The sequence below is a fragment of the Monodelphis domestica genome, chromosome 6 (assembly GCF_027887165.1).
Source record: "Monodelphis domestica isolate mMonDom1 chromosome 6, mMonDom1.pri, whole genome shotgun sequence".
NCBI classification, from domain to species: Eukaryota; Metazoa; Chordata; class Mammalia; order Didelphimorphia; family Didelphidae; genus Monodelphis; species Monodelphis domestica.
In genome coordinates, this window is record NC_077232.1 from 288276424 (window position 1) to 288299015 (window position 22592).

Genomic DNA, 22592 nt, shown 5'->3' on the forward strand with positions numbered 1-22592 from the left:
AATTCTACCAGAATCTTTTTATGAGATAAATATAGTCCAAATACCTAAACTAGGAAATGATACTAGTTAAAAAATAGATAGATCAATGGAACAGGATAACAGATTCAGAAAAAGTAGAATTCAAAAATCAAGTGTTTGATAAAGTGTGAGGTATAAGTTACCTCTGGAAAAAATTTATTTCAGAGAAACTGCTGGGAAAACTGGAGAACAATCTGGCAGAAATTGGGTTTACACCAACAATTTACACCATACTCCACAATACATTCTAAATGGATGTTATCTTAATGTTAAAAATCATAGTATAGAAAATTAGAAGAGAAACATCATGTATTTCTCAGAGCGATGGATAAGAGATGTATTCTTTACTAGTCAAGGAATAGAAGCAATTACCAAAAAACCTGCAAAAAGCCTTTGCTTGAAACTGAGGAGCTTTTGTGCAGACAATATTAATGCATCTAGAATCAGAAAGGCCAAATGAGAAAAAAATCTGTATCAAATTTTCTGATAAGGATTTGGCATCTAAGATATATAATTTATATAGCCTTTTTCTAATAGTCAAAAGATATGAACAAATACCTCTCAAAGAAACTATGACATTCACAACTAACTGAAAAAAATGCTCTATCACTAATCAAAACAATTCTGAGGTTTCAACATTATAAGATTTATGAAGTACTTTACCAATTATCTCATTTGATTCTCACAACCCCATATGTCCTATTATTATTATCAAGCCCATTTAACAGATGAGAAAAGTTAGGCAAAAAGTTTAAGTGAATATTCTAGAGCCACAACAAATAAATATCTAAGGCAGGATTTTAAACTCTGGTACTCTAGACTCCAAATCCAGTATTCTATTCATTGTTCTCTCTTAACTGCCTTCCTTAGCCTTGCGTCCCCTCCTCGACGCCTCCGAGTGACTACGGACCCCATTAGCGTGAGGCTGTAGGACTAGCTGCCCAATAGCTGGCGCCTCGCACCTCGTGCCTCATGCTTTTTCGTCTTCCCTTTGCCCTTTCAGGCCCTTCGGCCGGATCTGGCGCCGTTACCTTGACAACGGCCTCCTGCTGCGCGGGCTCCCCAGGCGCCGGCGCGGAGGCGGATGGGGTGGGGGGGGCGGCGGCATCAGCGTCTGTGGCGGAGGCATGGGAGTGTGCCGAGTGGAATTTAGCCCATCCGGCTAAGTAGCTGCCGGCTACTGTCTTCAGTTTGACAAACAGTAAGTTACCAACCCCAGCCCCAGCCCCAGCCCCGCCCCGGGTCCGGGCCCTGGCATCTACGCACCAGAGACTCGGTCGGGGCTGCCGCCAGAATGTAGTGGTGGTGGGGGCGGGGGACCCAGTGGGGAGAGAGCTGTGAAGAGAGAAGCCGAGAACATGGGTAAAGCGCTTTGTTGCCGTGTGTGCGTGTGTGAGACCTTGGGCAAGGTTCCCTTCCTAGCCTCAGTTTCTCTGACTGTCAAACTAGTGAGAAAAGGACTGCAGGTTTCGGAGACCTCTTTAATCAAGACTAAGAGTGTGGAGGCTGCCAGCGGGGCGCCCTCAACGGGGAGGGGCGGGACCCCGTGATGAATTGGGGCTTTACGGCACTTTAGAAATGCACCCTCAAAACACTACTGAGCAAACCTGGATGAGATGGACCAAACTTCCAGCCGAGTATCTGGGTCTGGAGTCAGGAAGATACAACTTCAAATTACACCTCAGTCACTTACTATTTGTGTTACTCCAGCATCTGCGTGGAATCTGGAAGCAACCAAACTTGTAGCCTAGAAAGGTTAAAACCTCAAGTTTGATCCTGTTCCTGTGAGAATACACCCTGAGGGGAATCTCAGGTTTAAGATGGAGACTAAGCGAGTGAAGCCTCTCCCAATATATCACACCCTCCTTCCAAGGATGGAACTCAGAACTTTCAGCTTTGGAGACTGACTCGCTGCCTACTGCCTCAAAGAGTCACTCCGCTTTGGTTTGGTCTTAGTCCCCATCTGAAGTGGATTGTTAAACCTGAGATTCCCCTCAGGATGGATTCTCAGAGGAACCCGGTCAAACTTGAGGCTTTAACCTTTCTAGGCTACACGTTTGGGGGCTTCTAGATTCCACGTTGACACCCAACAAGCCATCTAAACCTCTGCCTCAGGAGTAAGAAATGAAAAATCACATCAATATTCTTTGCCAAGGAAATCCCAGAGACAGTTTTGGTAGGGGAGGCCACTAAGAGTCATATAGGGAGGGAATGGGAATAAGACCAATCACTTTTTCTTCAGGCTTGCAGATCTTACAACAAGTTAATATACATATACATCTATATGTGTATGTATATATACTGCCACATGTCACTTCAAGGAAGGTAGAAAGGGGGTAATTCTGGATACTTGTCCTATAAGAGTAGCCAGCATTGTTATCATGTTTTAAGCTCAGTTTCGTCATGACTTCGGGTTGTAAACCTCAAAATTCCTTAGACTTATAAATGTTGGAAATTTCACCATTGGGATATTTCATACTTGGAAAATTTCTTACTGATAGTCTATTGGAATGGGAACTCCATTGGCATGGGAGGTTCCTTCTCTTCCCTTCTTAAGATTACTTTAGGACAGAAACCCTTTGCTGAACAATGGAAAGGACTTTGACCTATGCTTAAGCATAGAACAGGAATTTCTTTGAGTCTTGATTGATTTTAGAATTGATACAATGGAGATACTTGGAATAAATCTCCACCCTATTCAGTCCTAATAGGATTGAGTAAGGGCTGCAGCCTAGACTAATGTTACCTAATGCAGCTTGGCTAGATGAAGATAAATTTAGGCCACCTTTCCCTTTCAAATCACAACTGGTATTTATTATTATTTTTTTAAACTTAATTAGATGATTTAGAATATTTTTCCATGGTTACAACTCAGGTTCTTTCCCTCCCCTTCCCCCACCCCCTTCCTGTATCTGACGCACAATTCCAATGGGTTTTACATGTGTCATTGATCAAGACCCATTTCCATATTATTAATATTTGCACTAGGGTGATCGTTTAGAGTCCACTTTCCTAGTCATAGCCACATCAACCCATGTGATCAAGCAGTTGTTTTTCTTCTGTATTTCTACTCCCACAGTTCTTCCTCTGGATGTGGATAGTGTTCTTTCTCCTAAGTCCCTCAGAATTGTCCTTGGTCATTGCATTGCTGCTAGTAGAGAAGTCCATTACATTTGATTTTACTACAGTGTATCAGTCTCTGTGTATAACACAACTGGTATTTATTAAGAATATTCCTAATGTCTCTTCCTACCTCACTGCCTAGAGAAGGGAATGGTAAACCACTCCGGTATCTTTGCCATGGATCAAGACTACTGAACAATAGCAATCCCCCCCCAAATAAAAGGGTCAGTTTAACCTCTGATTTCAGTAACCTTCCAGTCTCAATATATGTCTGTACTAAACAGTAGAGAAAACTTGAAGGCATGGAATGCACAAGACTAGATTTTCTTATAACAAGTGAATTTTTTTGGTAACTTTTATGTATTGAGGGCAATCTAGTTATTACTTGAAATCTACATATTGAAGGTATTTTGGCATATTTTTTGACTTATGTATAAATGGAGATTTTGAACTCTAGACTTCATTCCCCAGAAGTCCTTGGTATTTCCCAGAATTCCCTATAATCTCTCCTGAGTCTTCACATTGGCGAGATCACAATTGGTATTTAAATTTATTAAATGATGCAGCAAGTATAGTGGTTAGCTAAGTGTGGGGATTTTAAATGGGCTAATCAGCCATGGGCATGTGGTTTTTATTTTGTATCTTCTTTATTCCTTGATTTCTAATGATTCTTAATAAACCTCATAAAATATAATATTTTTATTATTAGAGATATAATTTAATTTTTACAATAATGGCGACCATGACGGGATGAGAACTTCTCAATTTTTTAAAGATAACCTAGATAATTTTTTTAAGCCATGTTTCTCCTACCAAGACTTTTCGCCCACCCCACCCACCCACCCAACATCGCAAAGTGGCTTCTCCTGATTCAGCTCTCTTCTGCCTGCTGCCTGCTCCTGCCTCCAGCCAACCACTACTGACCTTCTTGACCCAGATCACTCACCCAGCTCCAGCCCCAGCTCCAGGACCTAGGTTGCTGATAGCTGCCCCTGTGTCTTCAGAATCACAAACCAACTGGTAAAAACTGGGGTGTTCTTTCCATAGGCTACAATTAGCCTCCACATGGCTGGGGACCTCGGGGTGGGGGGAGGGAAATGAGGAGAAGGAAGAGACTTTTCCAAACAGGAAGTTGATTACAAGCATGGTGCATTCTATGAGAGAGCAGTGCATTGCCTATTTCAAAGGATGTTTTTTGACTGCACTGATCTTTTTACTTACCTGAGATTCAGGGGAGAAATTCATCTCCCTGCAACTCTTTGCCATTTGGGCCTGCCCAGTTTGGGATTTCTAAAACCCATGTTCTCCCTCGCTATGGGATATGCCACAGTACTGACAAAAGGAAAACAGATAAAAACAAAAACAAAAACGAACTTTAAAGAGACTGGAGGTTATATTTTTAAGACTTTTCAGACTCCAATGCTTTATAAAAGTCTCTGTCTTTTATTGCATTTTGCTGATTGTTTTGTTTAAGATTTAATTTTGTTGGTTTTAAGTTCATATATTAATGTATTCAATACTATTCTGTTACACTGAATCATTTTAATGTACTGGGTTTTAACTACTGTTATATTCTGTTGCTTTCCCCCTATAACTATACTGAACATATATTATTGAATAAGCCCATATTTTTTTTTAAAGTCTTTTTTTCTATTTTGACTTTGTAAATTGTCACATAGAGGATGGATGAACTTCATCAAAACTGGTTACAATTGTATAAACCTTTGGAAAATTTAATGAGCTAAATATTTCAAATTGATTTTAAGGGGTTTTTAGACATAATTTTTAGATTTTTTTCAACAACTGATCATTTTGCCTGCCTTTAACAGGAGGTAAGGTCCTTTTTAGTAGCTGAAGTGAAGTATAATTATAATTCCCACCTCCCGATGGGACATTACAGTCTCATATCGAAGGAGCTGGGATTTTACACTTATGAATCTGTTAGAGGTAAAGGATATCCTCCCCACCCCCACCCCCAACATATCTCAGGACCACTGCAATTTAGAAGCTTAGGGATTTTTCCAGAATAATAAATAACTTTCCCAGGGCTCCACTGTTAATAAGATAAGAGTAAGAAATGGAACTTAAGTCAGTTTTCTATCCACAACTCTTTTCTGCCTCTCATTATTCAGAGATGTTAATTTTAAATAGCTATGAGAGGGGGCAGCTGTGTGGCTCAGTGGATTGAGAGACAGGCCTAGAGATAGGAGGCCCTACGTTGAAATCTGGCCTCAGACACTTCGTATCTGTGTGACCCTGGGCAAATCATTTGACCTCATTGCCTAGCCCTTACTGCTCTTCTGCCTTGGAACCAATATGCAGTATTGATTCTAAAATGGAAGGTAAGGATTTTAAAAAAAAATAGCTATGAGATTACTCACACATAACCATGATCCCACTGATGAGGGCATTCCCTTTTACCATGACAATCCATATATATTCATCATGCTCCTGGCAGCCTGAAAGATACAAACGAAGCCAAAGCCCTGTCTGCCAAACTCTTGTTCTTCCTTGACATTCAGTTAACCTGTCTTCTGTATCAGTCATGCATTTCCATAGTAACATCAAGGATTTTCCTTTCTTTTTGGTCTTCTTGCTCACATTCCTTGTCAGGTCCAGAATGAGAGTGGGGATTCATGCCAGGCCTGGCTGCTTCTTTCTTAGATATTTAAATACCAGATTGGCTTTTCTAGTATTGTCTTAAAGACTACAATTTCTTTGGTATAAGTAACGAATAATAGGGTATTTGCTATTTTCTTTCCTATAGGCATATATATATATTTTTAGCTAGAAGGAAAAAGAGATTTGATTTTTAATTTTCATTGAGCATGCAAAGATTTCTAGAATATGTTCTTTTATACATACAATGCATTTAGTTCCTTTTTTACTAAAAATTCATGGTAAAAATAATTTGTATAAATACAAATTCCTAGAAGAATTAATTATCTTATGTTAAATGTGTGCTTCAGATTGAAAATCATGCACATCATGTGTAATAGAGAAACCCCTGGGATTTTTCACAGGGCCACATCTACATGTGTTAAAAACTTGGTTTTTATTAAATTCATAGTATAAAGATTTACATAAAATGTACAATACCAGCAGAGGCAGTCAATTTAGATGTTGGATTCTAATATATTTTAAATGTAAATATCCTTAGGTGGCAGATTAATTAGCAGAGAGCCAGACCTGGAGACAGGAGGTCCTGGGTTCAAATCTGGCCACAGAGTAACTTAACCTCCATTGCCTAGCCCTTACCACTCATTTGCCTTGGAACCAATACATAGTATTGACTCTAAAGCAGAAGGCAAGGGTTTAAAAGAAAAAAAAAGTATTCTTATTCCCATTTTACAGGTCAGGGAAGTGAGGGGTAGAATAGGTTAGAATACTTTTCCCCAACAGTCTTCTAATTCCAAATCTGCTGCCCTTTTCACTACATTACACAGCCTGGTATTAACATTCTTACTGGATCAATGTGTTTAGTGAACTTTTCTCCTTTTTTAGCATAATAACAACAGAAATAGTGATCATAGTGGTAGTGTAATGGTTCTATGTTTAATCCATCCCATCTGGGTGATCACCAATTCTGTATCAATGGTGTTCAGATTGATGAGATTTTACCAAATAAATTACAGTAGATAAGTTTCTTGGTTGGTTCCTTTCCTTTCTGACTCATTCACCCACCCTGATACTGTTGCATTGTGAAAGATAGCATTTTTATCAGATCGGTCTAGGCCTCTTCTTGGGCATGTTAAGGACCACATAGTATATATGGTCTGTTATTAACTGGAGTATCATGGAAACTGTGAGATGTGATCACTTAAATTTTCAGTGTGAGCATTTATACTTCAGAAATGGTAAATACTCCAAATCAGGGCTTGATTTATTGTTTTGTTGATTATCTAGATTTTAGAGAGTGATGGAGGAAGTGTTAATAATATTGAATAAATGTAGAAGTGTAGTGTTATAAAAGTTAAAATTAATCTCAATAAAATATTATATTTTAGGAGATTTATGAAAGATAATTAGAAATAAAGGAATAAAAGGGATACAAAACAAAACCACATGCCCATGGCTAATTAGCCTGTTAAAACTTACCATCCTTGCCAGGAAGCCAAAAAAAGAACTGGGACCCTCCAACATCACTGCCTAATATTCCCTGTCTGCATGCAGTATGTAACGATAAGAAATCAATGGGCTCCTGGGAAATGTAGTTTTTTAGGGTAACAGCTTTTCAATTACACATTCCCCCACCATGATCATTTTGTGGGGTAGTCTCCCCAATTTGATCATTTAACAAAATCAGCTTTTAATTTACAATAATTTGGGGATAAAAGGGAAAAGAACAAACCCATGATTGCTAGGCACATTGACAAAAAAGCCAATTAGGGGGCAATCCCCTTTGGCATAAGAGTATACATACAAAAACAAATGCATTCAACCCCACAAGTTTCAAATTAATACATCCCAAAGTTCATTCTGAATCTTCTGATGCAGCATGTTGTCTGTGTAGGCATCTTCATGGCGCCTTCTCCAAACAGTTTACTTTCTGGATTTAGAGAGGTAGCATTTTTCTTATCCTAAAATTACTCTCAAAAAGAATTTAAACTTTGCATTTTAGAATAATTATACATCCCCCCTTGAAGAGGATATCGAAAAACACAGGGATCCCTTAGGGATGAATGGCTGAGTTATGAGGTATATGCATCAATTAGTCTTATGTCTACCAAAGTCTTATGTCTAAAAATTTTAAGTAAAGGAAATTAAATCTATAACAGATCCTTGAATCAGGGCCCAATTAAAGTGATTTAAGCAATTATGCATTTACCTAATCAGTAGCCAGGACTACAGAAAGTTTGCCACACTATAAAAGACAGAATAAGGACTAGATTTATGGCAGCAAATGGGAGCCAGGATGGAGCCAGAATAATCGATGTTATGTATGTGATATAGAGTATCTGTCACAAGGAAGTACTGCATTTAACACATGTTAAACAACTGCAACCTTCAGTCTCACACATGGTCAAGTCCTTGTGCTCTTTGTGCAGAATGTCATCAATTCACGTAGGATTGGTTTGGCCTCTTTGACCTTGTGCTTGATTGGCACTATGCAAATAGCTTTATGCTTCTTTGGCACTGTGCAATGGCTTTTTTTTTTGGTATTTTTTTTGGTATTTTTTTTCCTTCTCCTGGAATCAGACAGAATCATTAAGCAAAGTCCCATAAAATTTTTTTAATCAACAGCATCATTTTTATAGTGTAAACCTTTTTGGGTATGCATTGACATTAGGGCAAATGTATTTTAAACTTATATTACTGCAAAATCAAAAAAGTTAAAGAAAATCTTTTCAATACTGGTGATGTGCTTCAAATACAAAAAGGAGTGAAAAAATAAAACTGAAATAGTATATTGCACATGCAAGCAAAAACAATAAAAAAGTTTTAAAAATCAAAAGTATATAGCTTATAATCATTGACACAGTATCAGCTGAGAAAAGGTAGAATACAATGGTTTCTCACCCAAAAAATGATATCCATTTCCTCCTTCAAACTTGGCTATAATCCACTGTGTGAGTGCAAATGATTTTTCACAAAGTAACAGTTTTTTTTTAATAAAGAATAGTACAACAGGTAATGCACATTCAAGAAGTATCAATATCCCCAAAGTTATAATAGCCCTTTTAATTACAAGAACAAACAAATCCACTATCATTAGGATTCATGTGAGTCTGGTATATGACATAAAAAAACAAAACCCTTAGAAGTTAATGGATACTTGTCAGGTATAGCAATCTTTCAACCTTGGCTTGAGATATTGTGAATTTTAGATCTACTCCACCCTGCTTAGTCTAACAAAACAGGAATGTTTACACCTCTACTTAAGGATTAAGTATTGAGAAGAATGGCCTATGACAGGTAAGTGATGTAAAAACTGTCTGTATATTTCTTGTCACTTCCTCTCATGGGGCTCTTCTGCAGAGAGGTGACTCTGGTGGCAGCTTGCTGAGCATTTTGGCATCTTGGCATGGTGGCAGCTATTGTCAGGGTTTGGTGCTGAGTTTTCCTCGATACTATACTGGTAGAAGCTTGGTAGCCTAGTTCAGGTGAGGCATCTTCATTGAGCTCTCTCGGAGTTTAGGCTGATTCTTTTCTCGTTTACCTTCCAAACACTATCCTCTTAGGAAAGCCTCTAATCTTCTTCAAAGACCTTGTGGTGGAGGTCTTCGAACTCCCCCCTGGTATAGGCCAAGCGGGAGAAATCCTATACCCTCTCCCCCTCTCTTCTCCTTAATTCCTTCCCTCTATATTAATTAAAACACCATAAAATTTCCAAACTGACTTGGGTATTTTATTTGGGATATTCTCTGGCGACCAAATTAATTTAGATTAGGTCACAACCCTAAAATTATCCTTTATAACCCTAGGAACAACTTCCCAGCTCCTCTAGTATGAAACTGTTCTGTCCCATCCATTTACATTTTTATAAATGTGGAGCTGGGGATACAATTGCACTTCACTTTAGCTACTAAAATAGACCCTTTAATTCAGAGGCAGGTAAAATGATCTGTTAGAGTTGTTGGAAAAAAAAAATCTAAAAATCATCTCTGAAGACCCCTTAAAATCAATTTGAGATATTTAGCTCATTAAATTTTCCAAAGGTTGCTAATGAGGTTGATAGTCCATCCATCACCTATGTGACAATTAACAAAGCCAAAATGGAAAAATAAACAAAACTTTTTTTATGGGCTTATACAATGATATTTTGTTCAATATCATTATAGGGGAAAGGTAACAGAATATAATAGTTAAAACACAGTAGATTAAAATGATTCAATGTAACAGAATAGTATTGATTAGATTAATATATGAACTTAAAACCAGCCACATTAAATTGTAAACAAAACAATCAGAAAAATACAATAAAATACAGAGATTTTCATAAAACAATAGAGTCTGAAAAGGCTTAAAATGTTCACCTCCAGACTCTTTAAAGTTCCTTTCTCTATTTGTTTAGATTCCTTTTGTCACAGTGAAGGAGAATTCCTCCCTGAACATGGTGTGCAAATTGAATGCATTTTAGAGACTAGACAGGCCCAAATGGTGAGGGGTTGTGTAGGGGGGATGAATTTCTCCCTTGAATTTCAGGCAAGGCAATTGAAAGAATCAGTGCACCTAGTAATGGTAGAAAGAAAAAACACCCTAAAACTGGAAGCTGTTTGAATTAGGCAAGGTATTGCTCTTTCATTGAGTGAACCACGCTTGTAATTTTACTTCCTGTTTCAAAGAGTAACCTTCCTTCCCTTTACCCCCTGGGGTAAAATGCTAGGGAGCAGTTTATTTTCCCTGCCACATGGACAGGGAGTTAGGAGGCTAATTGTTGCCTAAGGAAAACACACCCTGGTTTTTTACCAGCTGCCGGGAGAGCGGCTTCAAGGACTCCTAGCTTCTTGGTGGCAGCAATCAGCAGCACCAAATGGATCAGCAACAGGGGAAGCTATCAGGGTTGGGGGCCAGAGCAGGAGGAATCAGTATCAGGAACAGATGCAGGCCACTGGGATTTAGCAGCAGGAGTAAGCAGGATCAGAAGCAGCAATGCCAGAAGCAGCATTGAGGAACACTGGCTCAAGCAGATAGGCATGAGCCTCCGGCTAAGTCCTTCAAACTAAAACAGTTGGACCAGCAGGGAGGGTGACTGGGCAAAAAGTAGGGAAAAAACAAACAAACAAATTGGCAGGAGCAGGGCAGCAACTCCAATAGAGAGTTTGGAGTTCTCTTGGAGTTTGGGGGTGGGGAGAGAGAAGGGGGAAACCCATGGCAAGAGAAACGTGACTTAAAAAAAATTTATCTAGGCTATCCTAAAAAAGTTGAGAAGTCCTCCAACTAGTGGTTGCCATCAATGCAAAAATTAAATTTAGTCTCAATAATATTATATTTTAGGAGATTTATTAAAGATTATTAGGAATAAAGGAATAAAAGGGATACAAAGTAAAACCATGTGCCCATGGTTAATTATCCTGTTAAAATACCTGGACTTATAATCCTTGCCAGGAAGTCAAAAAAAGAGCCAGGACCTTCCATATCACTGCCTAATATCTCCTGTCTACAGGCAGTCTGTAACTACAAGAAGTCAGTGGTCTCCTGGGAAATATAGTTTTTTAGGCAAAAGATTTTCAATTTACACAGTGTGTACATTTTTTGAAGAGCTAATTGTTAAATATTTACCAGCATCCCCCCTGCTATAAGAGGAGAAAAACATGTCTAAGGTGTTTCTAGTCCTAAGGGTAGGACTAGAAAATATAAATGTTATAAGAGGACAGTTTTTAGACAATCTATAACCATTGGTTCTCAAAATGTAAGTTCTTTGTTTAGTGACAAGTGAGTGGAAATACCGCTAGAGGAACTGAGATAAAGAAATCTTTATGTATTTATTATAAATGAAACCAAAAGAAATAGAGAATTTCAGCTAAATGGAAGACTAGCATGCAGGCTCTTTTTAGAGTAACAAAGGAGTTAGTTTTAAGAGAAGGAACATCATTGTATGAGGATTTAGCCATTAAGTATTGCAAAAAGATGGCCATGGAAGAGGATAGTAAAAAATGTGTTGGAAAATATGACTCAGGACAAAGAAATGAGAGAGAGGCAGAGATAGAAGGCTATATATACTTCACCAACATCACATGTTATGAATACATCTAGAGAAGGTTCCATGAGGGCTGGGTATAGTGGGTCCCTTGTAGCCAAACATGAAAATGATTATATTTCAGGTAGAAGGCACTGGATCAGAAAAGGTCTCGTAGAGGAGGGGATACAAAGATCAAATTTGAAGAAAACTAGGGATTCTGAGAAGTAGAATTGAGGAATTGAAGCTTGGAAGACAGGCGTGTAGGTGGGAGATGGAGCTCTGTATGTGAAGAACAGCGAGAAAATCAGTCTGGCAGAGCTATCAAGTGCATGAATGAGAGGAATGCGTAATAAGCCCAGGAAAGTGGGTTGGAGACAGATTTTAAGGAGCTTTAAATAACAGATATTTGAAACTGAAGGTAATAGGGAACTAGTAAAGTTTACTGAGAAGAATGGCATGTTCAGAGTAGTTGTTTGTTTTGGCATTTTTCTGGATGATGGATCAGAAAGGGAAAGAGAATTAGACAGGCTAAGAGACTACTGCAATAGTCCTTGTAGATAAATCTCATGAAAGGTATTGGTTAGTCTCATGGAAGATATCTAGAGAAGAGTCTAAATGGAAGAAAAATTGAAAAAAATTTTCATGTGTTTTGTTTTGAATTTCATGAATGACACCACATAAAATAAATGTTTATACATTGTAGAAATAGATATTGATTGCACACAAAACAATCTTTGTTGGGTAGAATTTGCTTATCTTTTTAGTATGGAATAAGTTCAACATATAAGTTTTAAAATGGTCCTATTTGTCTATAATTCCTCTGTTCTCTTGCCTTTTTTATTTTTTTTAAATCCTTACCTTCCGTCTTGGAGTCAATACTGTGTATTGGCTCCAAGGCAGAGAGTGGTAAGGGCTAGGCAAAGGGGGTCAAGTGACTTGCCCAGGGTCACACAGCTAGGAAGTGTCTGAGGCCAGATTTGAACCTAGGACCTCCCATCTCTAGGCCTGGTTCTCAATCCACTGAGCTACCCAGCTGCCCCCTCTCTTGCCTTTTTAAGAGGGAGAGGAAGGAAGGCTAATTATATCCCTTCCCTTCCTTTTTCTCCTACTTTTCTCATTAGTCAGGAAAAAAAAGGAAAAAAATCCCTTCTAACAGAATTGCATAGTCAAGAAAAATAAATTCCTCATTGGTCATGTCAAAAAATATATGTCTCAGGGGCAGCTGGGTGGCTCATGGGATTAAGAGACAGACCTAGAGATGGGAGGTCCTGGGTTCAAATTTGACACTTCCTAGCTGTGTGACCCTGGGCAAATCACTTAACTACCATTGCCCTAGCCCCTACTGCTCTTCTATCTTGGAACCTATGCATAGTATTGAAAAAATTTTTTATTTATTTATTGTAATGGTTTAAAATCTATTTATTTAATTTAGAATATTTTTTCATAGTTACATGAATCATGTTCTTTCCCTCTCCTCCTCCCACCTCCTCTCATAGCCAATGAGCAATTCTACTGGGTCTTACATGTATCATTGATCAAGACCTATTTCCATATTATTAATATTTGCATTAGGGTAATTGTTTAGAGTCTACATCCCTAATCATGTCCCCATTGACTCATGTGATCAAGCAAATGTTTTTCTTCTGTATTTCTACTCCCACAGTTCTTTCTCTGGATGTGGATAGTGTTCTTTCTCTTAAGTCCCTCAGAATTGTCCTGGATCATTGCCCAATGCATAGTATTGATTTTAAGGTGGAAGGGAATATATATACATATATATGTATATATATTGTTTCTCTGTCTTTGTAATATTGTTGTTATAGAAATTGTTCACTGGGTTATTCTCATTTCACTCTGATTCAATTTAAGCAATCTTCCAAGGTTTTTCTTTCTTTTCATTATTTCATTATATTCATATACCAGAATTTGTTTAGTCACTTCCACATTCATAATTACTCCCTTAGTTTCAAGTTCTTTACTATTAGAGTTTCTTTAAATATTTGTGTAGATATGGATTCTTTTCCTCTTTCTTTAATCTCTTTGGAGACCTTGTCAGTTATATCTCTGGATCAAAGAGCATGCAGAATTTAGTGATTTTTCTTTTTTTTCCCTTAGTTCCAGATTGCTTTTCCAAATGACCAGACCAATTCACAGGTTCTCCAACAACTGTCATTTTCCTTTTTGGTCATCTTTGCAAAACTGATGGATATGAGATGGAACCTTTTGCTTTGAAGCATTTTTCATTTGGTGGTTAATATTTTGGATATTTATTATGTAGTGATTCTTGTAAAGAATTATTTATGGATAGTTGAGTTCATCTTAATGGTTTTGCAGTTGACATTATGCTTCCCTGGACCATTGCAAAGACCCCTAAATCAAATTTGTGATTATGCAAAAGAGTTAGATCTAAATCCCCACAGCAAAAGGTAAGTACAAATGATTAACATTCTAGACCAAGGATGTCAGACTCACAGAAATGGGGCCAGTAATCAATCCAGACATAAGGAATACTATTGCCTGCATATGGATTTATTGAGTCTGGCTACATGTTTGACATCTTTGATCCAGACTGCGATATGCAATTATCCAGAAAGCCCATAAAACTGTCCCATTAATATGTATCAATACAGCAAATAGATAATTATCTGGGTATATAATTGCAAAATAGGAGTATAGTAGGTTGTCTTGGCTTTGGAAAACTTTTCAGTTCTTTTAATAATCCCAAACTTTTCCTTGAAGTCAAGGTTTGTATTTTTAACACCAGTCTTCTGGTAATTACCGTGAGTCATGGAATATCATAATTTGTAAGGATCTTAAATTGTGGGCCAGAAGGATTGATGACCCTGAACATACTGCATAATATCACAAATAACAAATTGTACACAAGAAACAGTGTAAAGGATGTGTTGAGAAAAATATTACTAGAAAAAAGATGAGCTTTTTACCTAGTATGGGGAAAAGATTGTGTTCACCTTTTCTATCATTCATATGTGTTGAAAATTCAGTGAAGTGTATGTTACATAAAGAGAAATTTTAACCAGGTAAAACCCTGGAAAATATGTACTGAATTTTAGTAAACAAGACTAATTGTAAGAATATAATCTAGAAAACCTAATGGTTCCATGGAAGCTATATGGTGCAGTGGTTAGAGTGTTAGAATTGACTCATCTTCTTGAGTTCAAATCCAGCCTTAGATAGCAACTGTGGGACCCTGAGCAAGTCACTTAACCTTCTTTGCCTTAGTTTTCTCATCTGTAAAATGGTTGAAGAAGGAAATGGCAAACCACTCCAATATCTTTGCCAAGAAAACCCCAAATAAAATCATGGAGAGTGGGACATGACTGAAAAACAACTGTCTGAAAGTGTTTCATATCTCTAAGGATGATTTTTCTTTCAAAATAAACTTGATTATAAACATTTCTAGTGCTTTCTTCCCATGTTAATTAATAATATCTTTTACTTTGGGTAATTATTTTTTTTTGAGGCAAACAGGGTTAAGTGACTTGCCCAAGATCACATAGCTAGTAAGTGGCTTAGGCTAGATTTGAATGTCTCTTAGACAGTACCATATTGTTTTGATGATCACTGCTTTATAGTATAGTTTGAGATCTGGGACTGCAAGTCCTCCTTCCTTTGCATTTTTTTTTTTCATGATTTCCCTGGATATCCTTGATCTTTTCTTCTTCCAAATGAACTTTGTTATGTTTTTTTTCTAATTCAGTAAAAAAGTTTTTTGGTAGTTCAATGGGTATGGCACTAAATAAGTTAATTAATTTGGATGGGATTGTCATTTTTATTATGTTTTAGCTCATCCTATCCATGAGCAATCAATGTTTTTCCAATTGTTTAGATCTAGTTTTAATTGTGTGGAGAGTGTTTTTTAGTTGTGTTCATATAGTTCCTGTGTTTGTCTCGGGAGATAGATTCCTAAGTATTGTATATTGTCTAAGGTGACTTTAAATGGAACTTCTCTTTCTAATTCTTGCTGCTGAAATGTGTTGGAGATATATAGAAATGCTGATGACTTATGTGGGTTTATTTTGTATGCTGCAACTTTGCTCAAGTTGTTGATTATTTCTACTAGCTTTTTGGTTGATTCCCTGGGATTCTTTAAGTAAATCATCATATCATCCGCAAAGAGCGACAGCTTGTTCTCCTTATTGCCAATTTTAATACCTTCAATTTCTTTTTCTTCTCTAATTGCTACTGCTAGTGTTTCTAGTACAATGTTAAATAATAGAGGTGATAATGGGCATCCTTGTTTCACTCCTGATCTTATTGGGAAGGCATCTAGTTTATCCCCATTGCAGATGATGTTTGCTGATGGTTTTAGACATATACTGTTTATTATTTTTAGGAAAATATAGTTTTTAAATTTTAAATATTTTATTGATTTAGTACTGTCTTAACATTTCTACCTTGCCACCCCCAAAGAATTCTCCTTTGTAATAAACAAACATTAAGTTCAGACAAACAAAAGAAGTCAATGGATTGGTCATGCCTGCCTCTTTCAAGAGTATACTTCATTGGTAGGTGTGCATAGAGCGTGGTCCAGGTGTGCACAGAATGCAGTTCAGGTGTGCACTCCCAGCCCATGCTCTCTGCACGTCTATGGCTACATTCTCCACCACCTCTCTGCTGAGAGGTAGGATGTACACTTTACCACCAATCCTCTGAAGTAATGATTAGGGAGTATTAGAGTTCTGAAGTCTTCATTATTATTTTCCTTTACATTGTCATTCTTACTGTATAAATTATGCTTTTAGGTTCTGATTACTTTGTACTCTATCAGTTTGCTAAATCCTTCTTTCCAAGCTTTTTCTGAGTTCTGTGATTATATTGTTATCAATTCTTAGTATAATAGGGATGAATCAATTGTGATTTCCTTTAACTAGTTAGTATTTCTATTATTCAAAAGGTAACATAATATGGTGAAGAAAGGCACTGGTCTTGTAGGCAGAAGTCCTAGTTTAAAACACTGGCTCCCACGTTTATTTCCCTGAGCAAATCATTTAACCTTTTATTTTTTTGGGGGGGTGTCTCAGTTTCCTCATCCATGACATGATATTAATATTTGCATTATTCATTTTATCAGATTGCTATGAAGAGACCTCTGTGTGAGCTATAAAGGTCTATCAATCTGAACAACTTATTAAAAATTAAGATAATAAAAATAAATATTTTCATCTATTCTTATTACTTCAATGGTTGATTATTTCTGTACAGATGGATCCCAAATTTCTCACATCTTTCCCCTTCCCCAGAGTTCCAGCTCCACATTTCCAGATGGGGACTGGATATTTTCATGTGGATTTAATGTGGCACATCAGAATGAAGTCATCTTCCCCTCTAAATCTATCCTTTTAATAATTTCTCAATTTGTGCTGCTGTGAGGACAGTTGTCCCATTATTGCCTCTTCCCTTTCATACTGCATATCCATTGAGCTGGTGTATCCTGTATTTCTTTCTTCCAGATCTCTTGTATATGGGATCTTTTTCATTGCAATGTTGCTATTGTTATATTTCTCCTCAGGAGGACACTATTATAATAGTTTTTTTAACTGGTCTCCCTGCTGCTTGTCCATTCTCTCTCCAATTCATGTTCTGTCTTGCTGCTTGAGTAATCTTTCTAATGCCAAGATCATGCTGCTTCTCTACTCAGTGACTGCTCATTGCCTACTGAATAAAGTGTAAACTGTTGACCCTGGTATTTTACATAGTCTTGGTGCCAGTCCACCTGTCAGCCTAATCTCATACAGCTCCCTTTAATGTACTCTGTATCCCAGTGAACACGCTCCCCTTCATCCTAGGTCTTTTTCAACTTTAACACTGTCTATCCACTAGCCTTCAATGAAATGTGGCTAAACTTTCTAACCCCAACCCTTCCCCCAATACATATATATATATATACACACACTGGCCCTGGAAGGTTCTCACGGTCACTGCCAGATTTTCCTTTTACCTCCACCACTAAACCACATTTTCTTCTTTAAGTGTTAAATATTTTTACAAAAAAATAAAGTACATGCTATCCAAAATTCTACCCCAATCTAAATTATAATGGCTCTAGTTTTATAATAGTGTTATATGTTGCATTAATATATTATTATCCAGGTTATTCCCATTGTTTTCTTCAGGAATTCAGCACTTGGCTCACCTTTCCCCTCATCCTTAACCTAGAGGACTTGAATATTCATGTAGACACTCTTTCAAATTTCCTAACCTCCCAACTTCTTATAGTAGTCTGATCTGCTTCACCTTAGTCTGGATTTCACCATCACACCCAAATGTCCAAACTCTGATATTATTCTATCTAGCCATAACTTCTTCCTCATCCTTTCTAAACCTGTTCTTCACCCTTATCAAGGTCTCCAAGGCTCTCTCTGTTGTACTTTCACAGTTACTCTCTAACTTCTGTTTTTTCCTCCTCCAATCAGTTCAGATAGTTAGCCATTTCAATTCTATAGTGTCCTCTGATGATGAATCCCTTGCCCACTTACCCATTTGCCCACTGACCATCTCTTTGGCTCCTATTCAGATGCTGTCAAACTTAGCCTTTCTGAGTATAGTACAAGTTCATATTATCCCACTTTATCTAGGCCAGGTGGACCTTTAAATCCCTTTGAAGGAATTCTCTAGGTCACTCACCATACAAACTATTTCTAAACTCTCCTTCCTTCCTTCCTTCCTTCCTTCCTTCCTTCCTTCCTTCCTTCCTTCCTTCCTTCCTTCCTTCCTTCCTTCCTTCCTCCCTTCCTCCCTTCCTCCCTACCTCCCTCCCTCCCTCCCTCCCTCCCTCCCTCCCTCCCTCCCTCCCTCCCTCCCTCCTTTCTTTCTTTCTTTCTTTCTTTCTTTCTTTCTTTCTTTCTTTCTTTCTTTCTTTCTTTCTTTCTTTCTTTCTTTCTTTCTTTCTTTCTTTCTTTCTTTCTTTCTTTCTTTCTTTCTTTCTTTCTTTCTTTCTTTCTTTCTTTCTTTCTTTCTTTCTTCCTTTCTTTCCTTTCTTTCCTTTCTTTCCTTTCTTTCCTTTCTTCCTTTCTTCCCTTTCTTCCCTTTCTTTCCTTTCTTTCCTTTCTTTCTTTCTTTCGCCATATTTGAATCCAAGACCTCCTAACTCTAGGCCTGGCAACTCTATCCTCTGAGCCACCCAACTGCTCTTTTCTCTTCTTCTGTCCAACCGAAATATGAAGACCTTTTCTTTCTTGAGAAAATGACATCTTACCTTACCCCAGGTTAATGGCTTTAAACTCACTTTTCCTAGGTTATTTTTAAATGTACATGGGTGTCCTGAGCATATAGCTGAAACTGGAAAACAAGATTAGAAGCTGTACATGTGGATTTAAAATCTCGAGAACCTAGAGTGTGGCTTGTCAGCAGTCTGTGTGGAAGGGCTATGGGTGTTTTGGTGGACTACAAGCTCCATAGGGTTGAGTGCCAGATATTTCCAAAAAGATTCCCTTGATCTCTGACTGCTGCATAGGCAAAGGCACCTGAAATGTCCAGAACTAGGGAAGTAACAGGTTTCTTTGCCTCTGCACTGATCATGTCCCGTCTAGAGGATGTTCTGGGTAGTAGTAGTAGTAATAGTAGTCTCTCGGTAATCGAGAATGACTATTGTCTTTGTGCGTTTTCATCTATTGATGTACCCTCATATGGCTTTGGAGTCTGAAGGCTGAGGCACACAGTTTGTGGCACATGGGGCATGGGACGCCAGTTGTTATGGGAGGTGCGGTTGTGGCCTGGTGTCGGCGTTCACGTGCAGCGGCAAGACGTCGACGTCGCTCATCTTCAAAGGTGGCTGCAGCATGGTTAATGTGGGTTCGCCAGCTGCTTCTGACAGAGGCAGCGAGTTCTAGTTGCTTTGGTGTAATGCCAGCCCACTTCAAGTTGGACTTTAGCTGATCCTTGAATCTTTTCTTTGGTCGGCCTTGTTTCCTGAGTCCAGCTGACAGTTCCCCATAGAATACCTGTCTTGGTATTCGCTGTGGGTCCATGCGGATGACGTGTCCAGACCATCGTAGCTGGGTTTTGAGAACCATGACTTCGATGCTGGTGGAGTTGGTTCTGTCGAGGACTTCCTGGTTGGTGATTCGGTCCTGCCATCGGATCCTCATGATTGACCGGAGGGAGCGTTGGTGGAATTGCTCCAGCTGCTTCATGTGCTTCCGGTACAGTGTCCATGTCTCACAACCATACAGGAGTGAGCTGAGGACCACTGTGTTATACACTTTGAGCTTCGTTGCAGTGCTTACACCGCTGTGTTGGAGGACTTTGCAGCGCAGCCGCCTGAGTGCCTGGCTGGCCTTTTGGATCCTGGCATTGATCTCATGGTCTAGGGACCCGTCGTTGGCGATGGTGCTGCCCAGGTACTTGAAGGTGTTGACGTTAGAAAGCTGCGTGCTGTCGATTGTAATGCATGGCCGGTTCGTTGGCCTCCCTGGTGCAGGTTGGAACAGCACCTCTGTTTTGCTGAGGCTGATAGTCAGGCCAAACAGTTTTGTTGCGGTGGAGAACCTGTCCACAATGGTTTGGAGATGATTTTCTTGGTGGGCCATGAGAGCACAGTCATCTGCAAAGAGAGCTTCCAGGATGAGTCTCTCTGTTGTCTTTGTTTTTGCAGTCAGGCGGCGAAGGTCAAATAGTGAGCCATCCAGTTGGTATTTGATGTAGACGCCCAGGTCTAGATCCATCACAGCATGTCGTAATACTTGGGTGAAAAATAGGTTGAATAGTACCGGAGCGAGGACACATCCTTGTTTCACGCCATTGGAGATGTTGAAGCGATCGGAAGTCTCTCCACCAGATAGGACTTCCCCTGTTATGTCGACATGAAAGAGCTGGATCAGTTTGATGAATTTTGCTGGGCAAACGAGCTTGCTGAGGATCACCCACAATGCGTCCCTGCTCACTGTGTCGAACGCCTTTGTCAGGTCTATGAAGACAACGTAGAGACTCAGGTTCTACTCAAGGCATTTTTCCTGCATTTGCCTCACCGTGAAGACCATGTCGATGGTGCTGCGATCTGGTTGGAAGCCACATTGTGATTCAGGCAGGTTCTGCTCTGAAACAGATGACAGGAGTCTGTTGAGTATAACATGGGCTAGGATCTTTCCGACAGTGGAGAGTAGTGAGATGCCTCTGTAGTTGTCACAGGCTGCTTGTGAGCCTTTGTTCTTTTATAGGGCTATGATGGAGGCATCTCTGAGTTCTGAGGGCATGTCTTCCTCCTCCCATATGCTGGTCAGCACTATGTGGAATGCCTGGAGAGCCTTTCCATTTAAGGCCTTGGACACCTCGGTTGGAATCCCATCTTTACTGGGTGCCTTGCCTGCACTCATTTGTTTAATGGCTTTTTGGACTTCTTCTATTGAAGGAGGGACGTCAAGTTGTTCAATGGTGCGGTTTTGGGGATCTGGTCAAGGGCACTTTGGTTGACTGAAGAGGGTTGGTTGAGAAGCTGACTGAAGTGTTCTTTCCACCTGTTGCTGATGCCTTTTTTATCTTTTATGAGAGTGTCACCGTCAGAGGATAGCAAGGGAGTGGTGGTGGGTTTTAATGGCCCATAGACAATCTTGAGGGCACTGAAAAAATGTTTGTAGTTTTTCGTATCAGCAAAGCGCTGGATTTCTTCTGCCTTTTTTTCCCACCATCAGTCTTGCATCTTCCTGATCTCACACTGCGCTGTGGCTTGGAGAGACTTGAATCTGTCCTTTTTGTTCTTTGTTCTTTTTGTTCTGTTCTGTCTAGAAAGGACAAGGTGAGAAGGAGATGTAGTTAAGGTTCTCTAGGAGGATGAGTTGAAGGAAACCATGTGTGACCTGTAGAAAAGAAGAGAAGCCTTATTGGGGGTATGATATGTATCTTCAAATATTAGAAGAATTGGTGTATGGATTAAGAATTAGCTGCATTCTGTTTGGTTACTAAGGCATAATGAGAAGCAGCAACTGGTGGAGTTTCAGAAAGATAAGGTATTAGGCCTAGGCAGCAATATGACACCTAATTCCACTTGGCTTCCTCTTCAGCTTTAAGGAGTTTATTTTAGTTGGAAAGTTCTGATTTCAGCCACAATCCTAACACCATGGCAGAGGCTGAATTCTCTGCTTAATCTTTACATTTATATCTATCTCTGGTAAACCCCTAGTCAATCTGTTATTGAGGCAAATTTACTGGTGTTTCCTGGAAACATTTGGCTAATAGAAGGGTAAGTTAAAGGTCAGGCAATCAGAGGGGAAATTGGGGAGTAGGGCTGTGACCTTTTTAGAAATACTTTCTTCAGCCTGGATTCACCTTTCCTAGATACCTGTAAGAGCCAGTGACTGTCTAGGCATCTCTCATCTCTTAAAGCATGACTCCATAAATGCTCCATAGGGAACATTACTCCCTTATCCCCAGAAAGGTTTACCAGACTATTAACAGTCTGTTCTGATGGTTTGATTCAATCAACAAATGTTCTCACCTAGTCTTGGCACCAGAGCCAGAATGAGGTGATTTCAGCCCCTCCCTAACAGAAGGAAAAGTTTTTCACTGCAGGTCTTCAAGCAAGGCTGGATGTCCACTCGATTGGGTGTTGTGTAGAAGGGATTATTCCTCTTCAGGTAGGGGTTAAATTAGAGGTCCCTGGCAAATGTCTGAGAGAGAGAAAGAGACTGAGACAGACAGACAGACAGACAGGTGAACTGCATGATTAGGGAGGAATATGCTTCCACAGACTGTTCTTTGGGTAAAATTCCACTGGGTGGGAGGAGACAGCACTCATGAAAGAGACTCTAAAAGCTGGTCACAGATCATTAGCAGGTAGGCTCATGAAAATGAATGTGCCAGATACTGTTAA

At 39.0% G+C, this 22592-nt stretch overlaps 1 protein-coding gene and 1 non-coding gene across 7 annotated transcripts in view; both read left to right on the plus strand.

Annotated features, from left to right (window-relative positions):
- The first annotated feature begins 902 nt into the window (after positions 1-902).
- The window catches only part of CDKL2 (cyclin dependent kinase like 2), an 80259-nt gene continuing 58569 nt past the window's right edge, over positions 903-22592 (plus strand). For 3 of the 6 annotated variants that reach the window (XM_007495680.3, XM_056803339.1, XM_007495682.3), the window contains exon 1: positions 905-1219. The gene's annotated coding sequence lies outside the window, so the exon portion shown is untranslated. Of the gene's footprint in view, positions 1220-20501; positions 22357-22592 lie in introns of those variants that run through there. The other 3 variants (XM_056803338.1, XM_001375511.4, XM_007495681.3) reach the window with 3 other exon arrangements.
- Positions 16306-16367, plus strand: MIR12359 (microRNA mir-12359). Its single transcript, NR_162919.1, has one exon. It is a non-coding gene; the product is annotated as a microRNA mir-12359 (primary transcript).